This window comes from Lytechinus pictus, chromosome 9 (genome assembly GCF_037042905.1).
Source record: "Lytechinus pictus isolate F3 Inbred chromosome 9, Lp3.0, whole genome shotgun sequence".
NCBI lineage: Eukaryota > Metazoa > Echinodermata > Echinoidea > Temnopleuroida > Toxopneustidae > Lytechinus > Lytechinus pictus.
In genome coordinates, this window is record NC_087253.1 from 11,556,018 (window position 1) to 11,572,642 (window position 16,625).

General features: G+C 34.5%; 1 protein-coding gene across 1 annotated transcript in view; it reads right to left on the reverse strand.

The window, feature by feature from the left end:
- LOC129267746 (uncharacterized) overlaps nucleotides 1-7,109 on the reverse strand; it is a 46,910-nt gene extending 39,801 nt beyond the window's left edge. Inside the window, exon 1 of the mRNA XM_064104679.1 lies at nucleotides 7,024-7,109. The gene's annotated coding sequence lies outside the window, so the exon portion shown is untranslated. The remainder of the gene's footprint in view (nucleotides 1-7,023) is intronic.
- Nucleotides 7,110-16,625: the final 9,516 nt, after the last annotated feature.

The following is a 16,625-nucleotide window of genomic DNA, read 5'->3' on the forward strand; positions in this document are numbered from 1 at the left end:
ATATTTCAATTTTTACGAATTTGACGATTAGGACCTCCTTGCCTGAACCACAAAATGTTAAAATAATGGAATTCCACGTGTTCAGGGAGGAATGAAACTTCATTTCACATGACAATGACGAGAAAATCAAAATATTTCATATTTCATATAATAAAATACAAAAGAAACAGTGAGTGAGTAAAGTCATCAGTTCCCTCATTTGCATACTGACCGAGATGTGCATATAACTGTTTTGTGAAATGAAGCGAAACTTTAAAATGTCATAACTTTCTTATTTTACATCCGATTTTGATGAAATTTTCAGTGTTATGCTTGTTGAATTTTTCTCTTTTTATTCAAATCAAGTTTTTGTTGGGATGGACTTGTCCTTTAAGGTCAATGAACTTTGGCCATGTTGGAGGTAATTATTAAATTGCTGTCATAACTTTCAAAGTTTATGGATATAGTTTACGATATGTGGACATAGCGGTAATCAAGTATCACTGGCAACTCTTAGGCCACTTGGTAGGTCAAATATAATTTAGGGTCAATTAACGTAATATTGTATCATATGAATGGTGTTTTTGTAAATAATTATTTCATAGTAATTTTCGAAGTCAGTACTGATGCTATATTGAATTACGTATAAATGCAGGTGAGTCTGCCAGAGGCGCTCGACTTGTTTTAACTGGGGAACATTTGGTATAACATAACTGATGAAAGCATTGTCAGACAGATTTATCTCGTGTGATATGTTCAGACACCCCAAAATGTTAGCTCACTATGACGCTAAATTTTTATTTATTTTTGTATTCACATCACAGGGCAATTCATGACGAAAATTACTTTTCTATCCACCACACTCGTAAATTGCACCCAATCTGGTTCCAAAGCAAACTTAACTTGACCTTTTCAAACATGATATTTAAACAGCTTCACATTGGTCTTTCTTAATGTATTGAAATTCATTCATTACATTGAAATCTAAAATATACACCCAGACCTTCGTAAGCATACGCTTGATACACGTGTTTATTTTAGATATAACAATTGCACGATTTCGTTTGCTCCATTATCTTTATTGACTCGACTGCATTGATTTGATTTGTATTTCATTGATTATGAGTTAAATTAAATTGAATGTTATAAAATGAACCTATTCAAATAACACGGGCATGGTTTAACACTAAGGATATACAAAATATGATACCTACAAATAAAAAAAATATATAAAAGAAACCCATTAAGAAATTTATCTCCCTCATATCTATCTGGGAAATGATGTATAATCTTTACATTCTTAAACATGCTAAAAGCTTAGTTCCAATTCTGATATGAAAATCTTATTTCGACAGGAAAAGGGTTAAAAGCAATCCTAAATTATTTTTCATATGCCAGAATGTTTATTTAGAACAACACATTTCAATTAAAATAAATAAGGGTTGCTAGAAATCTTATTCATTTCATCACCACATGCTTTTCGTGGTGTTGCTAAAATGGACGGACGTTTTTCTGTCATCTTTTCTGATCTTCTTTTCCTCATTGCCCTGTAATTATATATTTTCCTGAAAAATCGTTCGGCAAATATTGTTTATTTAAAGTGTTCATAGTGAACATGTGAACATTTGATTTTCTGTTGTTACCAGTATCAGAGTTTATTTTTACGACGGTCAAATATAATATTACCCTGATAATCTTAACAAAACATAATTTTGAATCGAATGTTTCATGTACTTCCTTCCTTATTGCGGCTTCACGTATTCAGGATATTTTCACAACGCAGAGCGTGTTATTATGAAGTAAGCTTTGGACAGGTTGGCATCGCAATTAAAACGAGAATAAAATAAAATGTGAAAGAAGTAACATATAATTGTGTGAATCTTAAAGACAAAGGTTAACATTACAACTGTGCTATTTTGAAAAAACCGCAATATTGGACGTGTGTTGTATTAAATATAGTTCCTATGGATAATAAAAACGCCTACAGCAAAAAAAAAATAATACGTATAGACATCTTCACGGTTTGTCACTGAAATAATCATTCAGGGGAGACTAATCGTAGCACATGTAGTAAACCCTACATGGAATTAAATTGGAATGGCATTTTCGGTCACTTTACTTGAAATTTTTTGATGCACTATATATACACCTTTAATATACTGAACTATTCAAATCTACCAGAATCTATGATAGTAGAAATGTTCACTCTCACACACATACTTTCTCTCTCTCTTCCTCTTTTTTTCTTTATTCCCTTTTCTTCCGTGCTAAGTTATGGTTAGTCAGAACTCATTTTTTCATGTTATCTGGCCGCACGTATTTTCATTTGTTGTTTATCTTGGTGGGGATGAATGTCGTAATTTAATACATGCGCCCCCATCATTATAAACAACCTTTCTATGTGTTTTAATATTTCTTATGAATGATGTACAATTCGTGTAAAATGAATTTTTTAATATTTAATGTCGATTGTATGTTTATGTAAATGATTGTAAAGGGTTATGCAATTCGGCTTTTCAGCCGCTATAGATACCCTTGTTGAAATAAACCGTTTAAATAAATGAATACATAAATAACTAAATAAATAAATATATTCTGGTGCAATTTTTTTCAAAGCTTCATTTAAAAAAATGTAACACAGGCAGCAGTGCCAAACGGGACGTTGCATTGGAAACATTCACATAAAAAAAGAAAAAAAATCAATGTAAATGGATATCTTTAAAGATTTGGAGAAGGAAAAAAGAACAACGTAGGAACATATCCACTCCCTGCAATCTGTTAAATGTGTTCTATGATGCATGTTTATCTAATGTCATTCTTACGTTTTTTTATTTGCTTCCACTCATTTTGTTAATATTCTTTGTCAATTTTTTGGCTGAATTAATTCGTAATATATTTACAGTGATATTTCTCGTTTTCTTGTAATTTTCTATCATGACTGTCCAATAGTAATTTTGTTATATAAAATACTCATTACATTGGTTTTTTTATGTAATATCTAATTCATTACATTATCATGTTGATATTTATTGTTTTCAGCCTGTTGTATCATTAACATGATGGGAAAAAAAAACAGCTGTGATGATTACGATTTATCCTGAATTAATAAATTCAAATAAATAATAAAAAAGTAAAAAGAAAAAATGAAGGGAAAAGTCTGCACTTTAATTACGTCTAATAGACATCGATTCGCAAAACTGGCATGATGAGGTTCAAGGCAACACCCGATGCGTAAATTACAGAATCTTTAAGGAAAGTCTTGAGTTTGGACCCTACTTAACTCAGCTAAATGACAATGAAAGAATTCATCTGAGTAAATCTAGATGTAGTTACGACCGTCTTTCCATGTGTTACTTTTATATGCAAACATTCCCAGACCAGAGATAATATGTAACTGTTGTGAATCGAATATGTTGGGAGATGAATTTCATTTTATGTTGCAATGCCTTTTCTTCTGAGACATGTCGGATGACGGGATTAGGTGTATTCAGTCTTATTTTAGAATTCACCCAAATAGGCATGGGATGATGATGCTATTTAATACCAAAGACCCACAAGTATTGCCAAAACTTGCCAAGTTTGTAAAAGTAATACTTACTGAATTTAGAGTAGATGTTAAAGGTATATTATGCAAACCTGCATGCCATGCACATGCATGTTAAGTGCCATATTATAATTAATGGAGTGTCATATTTTAACGTTTTCTCTTAAAGCTATTGTTTAACTTTGTGAGCAGCCGATTAAAAAAATTCTCAAACCAAGACGACACATGTGTACAAGTGCATGTATTAGAACTAATAAACCCTGAATACAACCATTATTGAGAATGAAAAGCTAAAACTACAAGGCAAACCCCAATTTTGTAAATGGGTGTCTAATAGACGCCTAAATAGTACACATAAGTGTATGGGATGAAATTAAGATGGTGTTTTCGGTCACTTTATATTTCAATTTTTGAAGCACTAAATAATTATTTTCGAACGCAATTTTTTCTGGGCTTCATTTTTGTAACATATCACAGACACAGGTGACAAGTGTGACCTTCTAGTTCAGATTTTTTTAAAGTCAAAACAATGTTAACCAATCACTTTAAATGTTAAATATCTGTGTATTTCTCATACCCCGAAAGTGGTCGATTGATATTTGCATATAAAGTTCAAAATTCAAAAGTTCAACAAAAAATGATGATGATGATAATAATGATAATGATGATGATGATGCTGACAAAGATGACGATGAGTGATGATGATAAAGATTACGATGATGGTGGTGGTGGAGATGATGATGAACAATAATCGTATTTTTCTTTCTGTTAAAGAAAGACAGTACGAGATTTAAAAAAAATATATATATATTACGGGCATTTTCAAGCGAAGTCCTGAGCAGAAATAGAGTAGCGAAGTTTGACGTCAGTTGTCATGGTGCCATGGCCATGATGGCGGGCTGGTTCTAAACGGAGTCGCAGCTGACGATCGTCTGAACATATTTGTATGACTTTGGCTCGTCTGAAAAATAGGTGGCAAGCGATTTAATTCCGATAGCAGCCATTTTCTCCTATTAGAAACACACGCTTCCATTCGGCGGGTTCATTTGTTTAGAACCAGGCCGCCATGACACTATGGCAACTGGCGTCATCGCTTCGCTACTCTATCAACAAAAAACCATAACGATTGCCACAAAATAATAATGTGAAAATCAAATAGCGCCATCACATACAAACGACTAAACACACCGAGGTGTGGAAAAGGGTGTTCCTTACCTTGCTTGTGGTGAAGATACCATAACGTACAACTACCCACCCACCCACACATTATGTACACACGCACCCTCGCGTACGCAATCACACACAAAAACCCAATCACACACAAGTAATAAACCTAGACATGCCCCGCTTTTAATATACGCATACACACACACACACACGCATATCCACACCCTTACACCCACATACACACACCCTCCCACGCACTGTCACACAATTCTACATGAGCCACATTATCAGTTGAGCTGTGTCACACACTCCCCCCCCCCCCCTCCACTCCCTTATGAAAATATCTAACAAAGTGATACTCCATAATGAACGACACATACTAAAAAAAAAATATTGGGTAAAAGTGCTCCATGAGGCTAATTTTGTGTCTAACCAACATTTGGCATTTCTTTGGGCATTTTCATTTATTGAGTGTGGTGACAATTTTGCCCATTCTAAAGTAATTGCTGCTTACTTTTTAACCTTACTGGACAATATGCTTCCCGCATTTAGTAAAATACTTCCCCAATGGTTGGACACATAATTATCCTCGTGGTGGTTAAAAAAAGTTAACCCAATATTTTTTACAGTGTATTTGAATAGATAGGCCTATGAAGTGCCAGACAAACAAAACAATGAACATTGAATCAGAATGAGACAACGAGTAACAAAGTTGTGACATATGTGGACTAATTCGGCGAAACGGTTCTATACATGTCCTAATAGTAAAAATTGTGATGAGCGATGTCATGTCTACATTTATGTTTTGTATTGTATTATATGATATTGTTTTTTTTCTTCATATTTTGTCCAAAAAAAATGTAAAATGGGATCGACTCCTGATTTAACAGTTTAATGTGTAAGGTAGTCATTGCTTCAACTATTTTATTACAAGGGAGATGTGCTGTCCTCTAATGTATGGGCTATTATGATTTGATGTTATAGAACAAAGAAGAAAAGAAAAATGAAAGAGAGGACTTGACATCATCAGCCCACGTATTACATATTCATGACAGCCCTATGGCAGCAGCATGTCATATTTCACAAATATTGTGATTTGAAAAGCCAATACCTTTGTGAATAATTTTGTTTAAGATTTTTGTGACATTTTCCGAGTTTTCGCTTTTGTTTAGTTTTACTTTATTTGATTATATATTTTTAATTTTCAACAAGTAGTACGATTCTCAGTATACTGTATAGTGTAAGTGTATAGAACGCAAGGAGCGGGTGATGAAACAACCATTTATGATATAATTTAGGAAGATATTCCTAAAACATTATTATTGGTGTATATCGAAATAGCATGGTTGGCATAGAAATGATTCGAAGTAATTTGTTCCCTAGGAAACTCTTCAAAAGTCAAGTATTTGTTTCCTAATGAAATGTCTAATTCTTCCTCATGTAACAGTGACAGGATGCGGTCGAAAATTAAAGACTTATATACAAAAATTATACAAATTACACATTGACTATTCAATGAATAAAATACATGATTGTGTATTGAATAGCCTATAACCTGTGATCACGAAATAATTACGTCGGTCTGATTAATTAAAGTTTTAGAAGAATTTGACATTTTAATTACTGTGCATTAAAAAGGTTTTTTCCGTGTTGCAAACATATACATATACATAATAATGATAATAATAATATACAAAATTTATAAAGCGCTTTATTCGAAAGTTTCAAAGCGCTAAGAAAGAAGGGGAAAAGAATACAAGATATCTCAGTAAAAGAGCAACAAAGGAACTGAAAGTGAAAACACCATTACGAAAAATTATTTATACGTACAATTAAAGAGATAATCGGCGAATACACAACTTAAATATAACGGGTCGACAATCATGTATGTAAATTTAAATAATCCTAATAACTAACATGTAGTGCTTTTTTACAAGGATAATAAATGCCATGCAGACGGTCTGTATTGTCAAATTTGCAGAAAACTTCAATTTTGATTGTATTGAATTTAATGCAGGCCTAATACTCATTTTATGTAATATATAATTCACTATCTAATGAAACAACATTGTGATCAGCATACTATATTATGTCTGCGTATTCTTTAGATGCTATCTCGTAGTATCACATTCACATCCAGGTATGCACGGTATCTTAGCTATCTAGTGCGACAGAGATGGATATGCCCCCGCAACACCATGCGTTGAAGTGGGGCATGCGATAGTTATGTCTATACCCCCTCAGCACTGAAGCAAATGCATGAAATAGTCAAGTCTATACACCCTCAATACTATAGCATGCGATAATAATGACTATGCCCTGACATTGCTTACCATTTGGAGTGTCGCATCTACTATCTTGTCATTGGCGCACTGTGAAGATTCACAGGCTTCTTCGGCTTTCCCCGTCAGTTTGTGGTGGATTGTAAGTACTGTACCAACCTGCTCCGTTAATTTGAGTGATTTAACACTGATCGCGCGCGGTTTCGTATCATTTGATAATATTTGTTTGGAATGCCTGGGTGAAAGTCGCTCTCTGACCTTTGCTCTCCCATGTTCAAAACGAGCATGGGACATGTTGATGCATGAGGTTGCCATTTATATTTTTTTATGAAGTTTACGTGTTTGGTCGATTAGCTTATTTAGAACTTTTTCTATCTTTTGATTAATTACCTACGTGTTTCATTGTTGTGGGTCCATAGCTATTTCTTTCAGAAATTGCCCCTGCTTCACCCATAACTGGGATTGGCATGGTGTGTCCCACTCGTACAAAATATTTGAAAAAAAAGTTTTTGTTTTTTCAGGTGAATATGATTACATATTTGATATTTTCTTTGATGAAATGCCTATTTCAGTGCAAGATTGAATTATTGTCAGTTCACGTCTTCCGAGCGTCACTCAAACATCAAACCGTTTTAAGTATGGAAACCTACTGTACTCTTTACAGTTTGTCTAATTTATGATCTAGGCCCATAATATTCTTAGTAATTGTCAAAATTATTTAAAGTCCTATTTAGCCTTGTCCATCTCATTTTTATAACAAAAATGCATCTACATCAATTTCACCATTACTCCTCTGGCTACAATAATATTAGCAATATTGTCATATATTGTTTTGTGTGTGTATATGTTATAGTGAATGCTACATATTGATTTTTGTAAAATCTTTGTAATTACTTAAATTGTTTTATTAATTATCATCATAGCTATCATCATCAAATTACTCATCTTCAATATAAGAATTTGTTTTTGGCTACTTTCATCATTACAAATTTCAACAATGCCATAATCGTTATCATCATTAATATTATTGTCGTCGTTTTAGAATTTTCATGCAATCATGATCATCTTCATAATCATAATCAGCTTCATCATTATTATTTTCAAGTAAAAACAATTTCACCAGAGTCGTATAGTATCATGTGGTCAAGGTGGCTAAAATCATGAAAGTTACCACAGTGCGTGGTCAAACAACCTTACCTGATGTAAAGGTTTTTATTACATTTATAAAAACTCTTCACAGATTATTGGTAGCTTGACATACTGATAATTACAATAAGCATTATTTTGGCCCTTTTTTAATCATCAAATAATGTGTGAGCAAAAAGTGGTCGAAATTACCACAGGATCCAACAGTTAGGCCAATACCACGGGCCTATAAGGAATCATTGTATTGATTTTTACCCAAAAGTTTTCAAACTCTCCTGATTTAAAAATAGTTGATGCTAATATTAACGCCATCCTGAATTGTCTCCTCACCATTTTCCATATAGGCTGAATTAACATACTCATTGGGCAGGGGTCAAGGTGGCCAAAATGATCAGGGTAGTCATTTTAATTCAATTTAAAGAATTAATACACCAGTGACATGTGTCACAGCACATCCTTGTAACGATTCTAGTAACATTCGAAGTATTTTTTGATAAATTGAACTAATGGTATTTGGTCATTTTGGGGGCAAAAAGTGCCCGAAATGATCCTTATAGGTCAAAACTGACAGAATAAATTACACGAGGTTGATTGCATACGATCCAGGGCACATTTAAAAAAAAATGTGGATTTCTAAGAACGCACACTTAAATATATGTTGGTCAAAATACTGTCCACTGTGTTGTGTAACATATGTTGGTAAAAAATATATATATTCTGGGAAATTATTATCTAATTGAGCAAATTTATTACCCCATTATTAGTTTTTATTACCCAATTTGGGCAGATTTTAACCAATAGTTGTGTGGACAGTATGTTGCCGAGGGTTGGTTAAAAGTTGGGCATATTTTGGCCAACTATTTTAAGAGTGCATCTAATCGTAATTCTGATCAATATTTGTAACACATTTCAAACAAAAAAATCATGAAAATTGTCATTTTGGGTCAAAACTTGGACAAAATAACCAGTTCTAATGTGATTTGGCAAATTAAACCACTTAATCTGGAATCTGGTTGCATTTTTACGTAGGATAGACCCTAAATGGATGTGGTTACCAAAGTAACATGTTAAGAGACCATTTTCCAAAGAGTGGTCAAAATTGTCATTTTTTGTCAAAAATTTGCCGAAATGGCCATAATGCCGTGAGGACGGTCAATACGACTCACATTTTTGGAATCAGCACACAATTTTACCCCGGATAAGCTTGTCAAACCTTCCCCACCAAAAATTTTGAATAAAGCCCCCTATCTCCTAGAGACCTACACTAAAATGAACCAATCGCCGAATAAGCAAGGGCGTCGTATCTCAAATCAATCTTTTCCCATTTTTCTGCGCAACCTGGATTTGACATTAAAATGTCAAACTCGTCTTGCTCATTAATGCGTGAAATGTTCATCTCATGTTAGGTGTCGAAATAAAGAGGAATAATTGTAATTGAATTATATGATTATGTAAATGAAATATAATACATGTAATTTATTTGCCTTTGAAAAAAAAAAGACTTTTTTCCTGGGACGCACTGTACATGGATGCAGTGGCGTACCTGGGATTTTTCACAGGGGGGGGGGCAAAACCGTCCGCCAAAAAATTTGACAAGCAAAAAAAAAAAAAAAAAAAAAGGTCTTCAAGCTCGTCAGGGGGGGCAGGGATACGTCCTTTGCATGGGTTGTGGCTCGTCAGGGGGGGGGCAGACTGCCCCCCCCCCCGTAGGTACGCTAGTGCATAGATGTATACATTCATCATAGATTTACGAAAAGCAGATAAACATACATCAAGAGAGAGAGAGAGATAGAAAAAAGTCGCATAGAAAGGAGAATATGTTTTGGGGATATTGAGCAAGTGGCAAGTAGGTCCACCTCATTCGGTGAGGAAATTCGTGTGTTTTTTTTTATTGTAATGATCGTGCCCAATGTTATTGCTAATGAAAAAAAAGTTATATATGAAAAAATTTTATATTTATTTAGTTATAAATAAATCTATAACCATAACATTTTTGGAATATTTCACCCCGCGAACTAACTAATGAATCAGTCTTCTCAGTAGAGCGTGGCCTCTTGGGGAAATTTCAAAATAGTCTCCACCGCGCAAAAACTAAATTTTGCTGACAGATGTTAACATAACATACACAAAAATATTTTATAATTTACCCCTCTCTCCTACATTTCATTCCTTTATTTGTTTTTTATCTCGGTCATGGTAATTTTTATGCACTATAAATATAATTTAGGGGTGGGGCAAGTGACCCAACCACCTTTCTGCATAGCCCTAGGAAGCGGGGGTGCTGGAGCACCCCCATGAATTTCCTGGGGGTGTTGCGTGTATTATTCTCCATATGGAGCATCACAAGGAATTCTGGCAAGTGTGAAAAACTGTGAAATGTAAACAAAATTACCATAATTTGGTAGTGAAAATCTTTTTTTTTCTTCTTTTGCTTTTTTTCAAATTCAAATCAGCATTTGGGACATTACATCACTGTAATAGTCCAATGTAGTCATTACAGCCAACAAAGCACCCCAAGTGAAAAAAAAAATCGTCCCCAGGGCCCTGCCCGTCTGTATTTTTTCAATATTTTTTAGTTTGTTTTTATTTTACGGTGCTCCCATTCTAAGGAAAATATATACGCCATTACTCGAAATAGGGAAGGGATAAATGGCGCATGTTACGTATAGCGTAAGAACCCTCAGTACCTCTGTGTCTAAGGTAGATTGAACGCATCGCAATGCAATCCTGTCAAACGAAGTACGGTCATGTCGTGAATCACAGTCGGTAGCGCCCTAATTAGGTGATGCGCATACAGTGCTGCGCAGTACGTCACCCGTAGGGGAAGTCCCCCGTGGAGACGTAATCAATGTACCACTGAAGTAGGTGATAATAATTGGAGAGGTTTATAGGGGTACTCGACTTCAGAGTGCCGTGTCTTGTTACAGCCACAAAGGGGACGATCACATTTCATCAGATGAGAAAGGGGTTCATGGCGGTTCTCAAACGGTGACACGACATTTGCCCCGGTCTTAATGGCGTCTAAGATGTAGGATTAGGGCTGCAATAGGGTCTCATGCTAGTTATAGGTTTAGGGCTCGTGGGCCACTTCCATTGACGAGTGGATACCATGTGCGACCATTTAATTGGGTCTCGAAAAGCACCCTAAACAAGTATTTTCCATATTCTAAAAATGCACCCCTTAACAAGTACTGGAGTGTGAAACCCTACCCTTAACAAGTATTGGAAACAAAACGATACCATAGGCAAGTATTTCCTGAATTGAACCCCTAAACAAGTACAGCGATATTTTAATTGTTATGTCACGGACGTCGGATTTACTTTTTACATACATGTACATCATTGGGTTTAGTACGGCCCCACCTCCCACACCTCGCGCAAATCGGACTCTAAACACGTAGTGTTGACTGTTTGGGCAAAAAGTATTCCTTTATAAAACATTTTAGTCTTTTTAATACCCTCCCAAATTTGACCCTAAACATGTAACTTTCCTAGCGAAATAGATACCCTTTTTTCATTATTCTAGTGTTTTTGACACCCTTATTACGTTACGTACGTAACGTGCCCTATCTTGAAAAAGGCAGCCTTTTTACGTTTTTTTTCGTTACGTGTTGAATTTAGAGCGGAGCAATTGTCGCCGGAGCAAATGTCATAGAACCTCAAACCGCCGTGAGCCATGTACAAACGATCGCGTTCTCACCGCGAATTAAATTTACACTGTAAAGTTCCCGGATGGAAATCTCACGGTTTTTTACACGGTATAGGGCATCTTCGCAATCACTATACAGACACTTTCTACAACGCACCAATTCCTTTGAAACTGCAAGTCAAATCACAATGGACAACTGAGATGTTTTTGTCGAAAGTTGGTGGACCGGGACAGTAGTTCGTCTGAAGATTTGGACTGGACGAAATCATAGCAAATAGGCCTATCTGCCTATGTCGTTTGTCCGGAATCTAGGACAGCATTGCTGCTTTCATTCACCGAATTTCCACTCAGGCTGGTTTTTTTTCATTGAAGGGCTTTTTACAAAAGATTTTCTGCGTTTTCGAAATCGTCTGCATCGTAACTGGGAAAATGTTTTATTATTACGGATCTTGCGGTGCAAAAACGAAGGGTTTCGTTCTTAACATGATGAATGGCGTATTCACCAGTGTCAATGTCGAAACCGCCAAATCCGGCACGGATAGATTAAACATGTTTTATTTTTAGGTGATTTTGGGGTGATTTTTTGTGGTTCACATGATTTATCATGTTTATGGCAGTTGGGTGTTGGATTACCACGGTCTACGTACTTTGGCGGAGAACAGTGCGGTGGTATCACAGGCCTAATTAATTTCCCATAGACTCGTACGTGTTAAAGTGGCACTTAAAAAAAAATCATAAAAATAAGGAGGAAATTCGAGGGTTGAATGTTTTCTCCCAGGGACAGGATATATGTCTGACATTCCGTATCTGACCAGAAAAGGGTACCTCGACCGGCTCTTAAAAAAAAAAAAAATCGGCATTTATGAAGACTACACCTGACAGGATCAAATTAATCACTTGAGAGAGTAAAATGGCCCTCATTCTTCCGCCAGTAAAAAAAATAGTTCCAAAGTAGTGATATATCTTTCCAATTTGGAAAAAGGAAGTTCAGTAGGTACCCTAACTAGAATCAGTGTTAGATTGCAATCATATCATTATTTTTTGTCAATTAGCAATATCAAATGTAAAAATTGAGAATGGGTTGGGTCGAATGAATATTTTTTGCCTGCCAGTTGTAATTAGGCCCGTGTGACCCGGTATCTCGAATTGCGATGAACAGCCAGTTGTACCGGCGATGTGTGTCCTCCCCGCAGGGGCAGGGAGTAGAGCATATGGGCCAGGCTCGTTTCTATGTTGGGGCCTACAGCCTACTATCGTATTTATACATTTAATTTCCATTAAAAAAAAACCACATAATGAATACTACATGTAAAAACAGCATCATTTGGTCAAGAAGTAGCAGCTGCATTACAGGGAGACGAGATTTAAAAACAAGCATGCTGATATAGTTAAATATCAACTTGATATAGTTTGGCTAAATGTCATGAAGAAAATACAGAAACATATTATTGGGCATTCGTGTAAACAGAGATATAAATTGACATATTATTCGGCATTCGTGTAAAAAGAGTTATAAAGTGACTTAAGAATGACTATTGGTAGATTAGTGAAACATGTGAATTGAAAGAGCGGAATATACCGTATGGGCATTATTTTGGCTATTTCGTTTTCTTATTTGTACTCCAATTTGATTTGATTTGCTGTTTTTTGGTTTGGTTTGGTTTTATTTACCGTATAAAAATCACAATAAAATACATTTCTCAAGATATTAGATTAAATATAAATATATAAACATGCACATAAAAATATACGGATGGATCACTCTATTCAGGGCCATTGATATAATGGCTCTGTTCTTCCTAGAGGTCCAGTCAAAGTAACATGAGAAATAATATGACATATATATATATATAATGACACATTGATGATAACAAGTATTTAAAATATTATTAATTAAAAAACAAAAATAAATACTACACAAAAGCGAGTGGTAAACTAAATAATAATAATTAAACACAATTACACAATAACAGTCCTAAACCTTCCCTATTCCTAAGGATACCTTAAACCTTAACCCCCCCCCCCCCCCGGTCAACCAAAAGTTTAAAAATCAAAGGTTTCTGTCCATTTATCAAGGTCAGTTTTAAATAAAGAGAGTGTGTTGGGTCTGCGAAGATTAAGTGGGAGTTCGTTATATATTTTCGATCCACGATAAGAAAATGTCCGCTTACAATAATTAGTCTTTGGTTTTGGCAATACAAGATTTCCAACATTTCTTAGGGCATAAATACTTTCTTTGTGAACGAGATTATTTTGTAAATATTTCGGAGCTAAATCGTGAAAAATCTTATACAACATTACATACATGTGTTTTTTACGCCTAGTTTTCAGGGTCTCCCAATCTAAAAGTTCGTGAATTCGGAATATAGATGTGTGAGTGTAGTTTTTGAAGTTGGTCCAGAAAGATGTTTGGACATGATTGCCATACGGTATCAGCGTAATCAAAATGAGGGAGAATAATTGATTGATAGATTATATTGAGATAGGACTCGTTTAGTGAGTGCCTTAAAGTGATCATTTCACTTTGTTCTGATTTAAAAAATTCTCATTTTGGTTCTTGAAAATGGGCTAAACATTAGGCTTATAGTGTACAAATACCATCCCAAAAGTTTCAAAGTATTTTATCTACAGGATCAATTTTAAAACCTTGGAGATGTAAACCAAAGTTTGAAAATAATTGGGAGTTGGTTTCAATGACTTCATGTATGTGTATAGAGCGAATCTGTGCAACACAACACATCAACTCTAGATGAAACCAGCATGACCTACATACAGTGTGTATAAGGTATACACTGAATGTACAGTGCAGCTAATAATAGCATGTGTATAGGAGATACACAGAGCAGAAGGCAGTCAACATAGCCAACAGACTTTTTGAATTGGAGAAAACTGGTCATAAGCTGGAACCCATCTACTAGACGGTTCTCAAAATCAAGCTAATAAATTGCTACTTGTATCTAAAATAGAGTTTTTCCTCCTATATTGTGGTCTGTTTCAGGGTTTTTGAGGACAAATACAGGCACTCATACACATGTTTCGTCTCAGTGTGAGAATTTTTTAAATCAGCTGCTCACAAAGTTAAACGATCAATTTAACCTGCCCAAAAAGCTTACCATTTTCCCTATTTTCTTGATTAGTTCGTTTAGGTGGAGGTCCCATTTCAATTTGGAGTCAATGATCCTCCCTAAATATTTCATATGATTTACCTGATTTATAACAGCACTGATTATACCAGCACTCCTCTGCATTCAAATCATTCGGATAATAACTTTATCAAAGCGTAACAAACATATTTGATTACCGTTTTGGCATGAGAAATCATACATGACGTGTACTAAAAACTAAAATTCAGAACATTGTTTTTTTATATTAACATTTAGCAGAAGATTCAGTCTCATTAAATTGATTAATATATACATTCTAATGCATAATAGGTATATTTCTAAATGAAAAGAATCATTTCATAATTTGAGTAATGAAGATGGAGATGCTAATGATGAGGATGATGGTGACAATGATCAAGATGAACGCCATTTTTTTTTATTAAAATAAGAAATTATGGAGTAATGTCTTACTACAACGGGTGTACTATGGGAACACGACTCTCGTTATTTTGTTTATTTTCTTATTATTATTATAATTATGAAGCACCTTTTTTCAAGCAACATATGAAGAGTTTAGTTCCAAAAGGGGTTAGGTCCACTTTGGACCATTCCGAGAAAAAACACGTTTTTTATTCTGACTTATTGCAATATTCTTATGAGAAACTAAATTGTCATGATGTACTACCCTATCATGTGAACATAAAATTGGGTATAAAAGAAATCTACCTGTCTTCAAATTTGTTCTACATATTTAAAAAAAATTATCATTGTAGACCTAACCCCTTTTGCAAGTAAACTGAAATGAATCCAATCTCTTTTGATTAAAAAAGTGATTTTTCTTTGCCACTTTCATTCACGTTTTCATTTGAATTTCAAATTGTTTTTGGTATCATCAGAGTGACTAAAAATTTAGAGGTTTAGAGACAGAAAATGATAAAGTTATGAAAAATGGACCTAACCCCTTTTGACAAATGAGTTCTTCAGAAGAGTTTAGTTGCAAAAGGGGTTAGGTCCACTCCAAGAAAATCTTTTTTTTATTCTCCCATATTGCAATATTCTTATGCGAAACTGAATTTTCATGATACCCTACCATGAGTACATAAAATTGGGTATAAGAGAAATATACCTGTCTTCATATTTTTTAACATATTCTTTTCCAAAAAAAAATATGTGTGGACCTTACCCCTTTTGCAACTAAACTGAAATGGACCTAACCCCTTTTGAAAAAAAAGTTATTTTTCTTTGCCATTTTAGTTCACTTTTTAATAGGAATTTCAACTTGGGTATCATCTTATAGAGCTACTTAAGATCTATACATTAAGACATAAAAATCAAATTTGATGAAAAATGGACTTAACCCCTTTTGCAAGTGAGCTCTTCATATTACTACAACGGGTCAATTATGTAATAGCGTTATTCAAATAACGTCTACTCTTAAAACTCTTTGTGTTATGCTTTATTCCTCATATGTCTTTTATCGTTTTCTACTAGACATAATTCTCATCAATTTGATTTGTTTTATTGCATGGTGGAAAATTACATCAACCTTGCCCCCACCCCCAATGACAATTCAAAAATTTATATAAATGACTAAATAGAAACAAAAAATTATTATAATAATGACAAAAAAGAGATAAACAAATATTTAAAGTCCATCAAACGTCCCCTCTTTGCCTCCCCCACTCCTAGATTTGAGGGTGAAATGTACTATCCATTTGGTATATGTAATCTCCAGTGAAGACGAAGATCAGAGA